Here is a 3,993-nt window from a genome sequence, read left to right on the forward strand (position 1 = left end):
CATATGCAGATATGCAGCATACTTCCAGCCTCACCACCCCTTAGCATCCTTTCCTTTTACTTTTCTCCTTCCACTAATGCTTCCCCCGACCCAGACAGTTCCCTATATTAAATGTTTTACTTCTAGGGAACAGTGTTAATCAGACATAGAAAAAGTGCTTAATATTGGCCAAATGAGAAATATGTGGATGAATGTGCATTTACTATGTAGTCAATTAGTGACAGATGTTAGAATCTTACTACACCCATTTTCACTGATACCCTTGCATTAGTGTATCTGTAATATGGGAAATAAATGGGGAAAAGAACACATTCTCACCAATTTTGATTATAATGAGATCTATTTCATATTCCTGCCTCTAATAACCATATATATATATATGTATGTATATATATATATATATATATATATGTATGTATATATATATATATATATATTGCATTTCCTCAGCCTAATAACATTATATCTGGATATTAGGTATGAGGAAATAGAATGCACCAATCCAAAATTGAAATAAAAATGAGCCAACATTCATAGATGGAATATGCAATGCGAAATCTCAATCTCACAACTTAGTGGATTTTGTACCAGGAGACAGCAAGAAATTATCTTAATCAAACATTTTTTTTATGTTGTTGACAGAGAAATGGATAGAAGTGGAAATAGTGATGTTAAATAAAATAAGCTAGAGTAAGAAAGACAAATAATAGAGGGAGTAAATTTGATCAAAGTACCTTATATACATGTGTGTAAAAATCACAATATACACACTTGTATAATTAATATATGCTGGTAAATACACATGTTTTAACTTATAAGAAAATTAGCATTAAAAGAATATAATTCAATCATTTTAAATAAAGGCAGTACGTTTCATATATATGAATTCTTTATTAGATTATCCTTTGGGAATAAAACCTCCTTTACTTATGAGAGAGAGATGCTATACTTGTGTTTGTTTAAGTAAAGTTACACAGTTGTTTGAGCTTTACTTTCACTTAATTCTACATTGGAGAGTTTTCCTTGGTGAAAATGTATGTAAAAAATAAGAATCGAGACGCTTAAGTCAAGTTTATATTTTGCTAGTCCGTTCCTCAATGTTGAGTAATTTGATGTGCCAAGATCAACCTGAATACAATAATCTGATTTTCTAAGACTCTTTTTAATATGTTTAAAACAAAACATGACTGAAAACCCTGTGCTTTCTAAATTTCATAAGTAGATTTACTTAAAATTAATCATGATAATATTAGCAAATTTCTTGGTGAATTTTATAATTATGACTATAAAAATTTAAAATTCCCTCCTCAGGAAATTGACAAAAATTAAGTATTTTTACCAAATTAACCAACAAAAACTCAAAAATATAGTGAATGAGGCATGTGCACACTATTTTAAGGCATTTAGAATATAACATGCAACTGACCAAAATACAGTATATTTACAACTGGGACACATCAAGAAACCAGTTTGAACACTGACTTTAGAAGTAAAAATGAAAGGACTGTGGAATAGGTACAGGGGTGAGGGGAGGGTAAATGTGGCAGTGGGGAGAGTGAATGAAGGGGATAAAGGTGAGGGAATATGGTTGACGGGTTTCCTATACATATATGAAATACAATGATGAAACCTCTGGCAATTGTTTTAAATGAGGCAGGGAGGTAGTTGGAGGGGAAGATGATGGAGGTGAACTAACCAATGTACAATGTAAGGCTATGCAGAATTGTCATAATGAATCACCACTGTAAAATGAATATATGTTAATAATAAAGGAAAAACTGTAATATGCTTATTTGATATTATAAACCACATCAAACAATGACTACTCAAAAGCCCCTATGTGCTATTGATTTAGCTTAAAAATATTTTAAAATAAGTACTATAGAGAGAGGACGATTAATGATGATGGTTTCAATGGAACCATTACATACCATAGATATTTCAAAATTTATCATATTTTCTAAACTAGATTATGTCCATTTTAGACACAATAAATTAATTTAATGTTCTCCCAGCAACATAGTAATTTTGAACTTGTAAGCTAGTAGAAATCATACAATATACCAGAGGCTACAGATATACACATAAAGGCAGAGTACTTCGAGTTTTTTCACTACTTCATCAGAATATATAAGAATTATTTTTAGCACAGTTGACTTCTAGCTTGACAGCAATCTAATTTTTCTGCATAAATTAAAAACATAACATTGTAAGATTTTATTATTAATTATTAAGTGGATTTTAAAAATAAAAATACAGTTACAGTGTAGTAAAAGTTGCTCATTTACTTTCATACATTAAAGTTCAAAATTAATTAGCTCAACAAACTACAAGTGTTCAATCATCCATGGATTTTATTAATTTTACTAGAGGAAATGAAAATGTTATAAAAACAAAATGAACAGGAAATTAAATAATAAGGAAACTAAAAGCTTCACATTGACCTTAATTCCTGGATAGATTCTGAGTATCATTGCTGTTTGCAGAGTAAACTCAATTAGAAAATCACTCAGTTTTTCCTTGATCTAATTGTCCACATACTGGACTTTGATCACATGATAAAGCGAGAGCACACAAGGAAGGAATGAGGATAGGTAAGACACCCAAAAAAACTAGATAGCATTTGTTGCCCTCAATACAGAGAAACTAATGCAGATAGTTTAAAGTGACAGAGGCCAATAGGAGAAGGGGACCAGGAACTAGAGAAAAGGTTAGTTCGAGAAGAATTAATTTAAAAGGTAACACACATGTACAGGAAAGGAATACAAGTCAACTCCCTGTATAGCTATCCTTACCTGAACTAGCAAAAATCCTTGGTCCTTCCTATTATTGCTTATATTCTGTCTTCAACAAAATTAGAGATAAGGGCAAAATAGTTTCTGCCTGACAGCGAGGGAGTGGGGGGGAGAAGGTGGGGGTGGGGGGAATGGGGGAGAAATAAACCAAACATTGTATGAACATATGATGAATAAAAGAAAAACTAAATTAAAAAGAAAGAAAATCACTCAGTTTATACAGAAACCTGACTTTAAGTCTTATATTAATTCCAAATGTTTGTATGTATATATGGAGTCTTAGTTTGAAAACTGAAGGAATGAAAAAGCCCTTGATGGAGATGATAAAACTTAGAGTGTTGCAACAATAAGTAGAGTGTTTCAACAAATGCAAAATTAAATACGTTCTCACCAAATATGTGAAAAAAAGTTGGTATTCAATATGTATCATTTGTTCTCTTTGAAAATGTGTTTCATCTTAACTGGATAAGGTTAAACTAATAAAACATTCACTTAAGTATAAATCATGTTTAGTGATTGATTACTATAAAAACAAGTCTAACGAAAATTTGTCCAAAAGAAAACATTTTACACCCCAGTTTGTTTGAAGTGAATTAAAGCACTGTCAGAGTATAAGTTAAGTGTACATTTTCCACAATTAAATGTAATATTGTAATAAATATTTGAATGTGGAGCCTTTTCACTTTTAGAAAAAATAAGCTATCTTGTTTCTTTCAGATTTATTTTGTGAAACATACTGTCTCATGGAATAGATATTGAATTAGTTCTCTGATCTATTCCTTGAGAGCAATTTTTTTAGTTTTTGTTTTTCAGCTGTGGTTTAACTACATATACAACATGCTACACATTGATGTTCCTGATTGGGCTTAAACATTTAAGAATCACCATTTTGAACTGCACATAGTCAATAACTCCCACCAAAAAACATTTTCAAACCTTTTAGTGCAATTTGGAGAAGTCAGTGATTTGCCCTAGTTTTTAGATCCTTTCAATATTTCATTTAAGAATAACCTTCAAATTTCTGTTCTTCACATTACAGTTGACCAAAACATCATTTTTATTTTTATTTGACTTCAAGTAAATTCTACTTTCACATTGTTATTTTTAGTGTATTTTCTGTGAGTATACATATAGCTTGTAAATAAAATTGTATAGCATTCATTTTATGTATATATGTATAACAAATTTGAAATGATTT

The sequence above is a fragment of the Castor canadensis genome, chromosome 5 (genome assembly GCF_047511655.1).
Source record: "Castor canadensis chromosome 5, mCasCan1.hap1v2, whole genome shotgun sequence".
Lineage (NCBI taxonomy): Eukaryota > Metazoa > Chordata > Mammalia > Rodentia > Castoridae > Castor > Castor canadensis.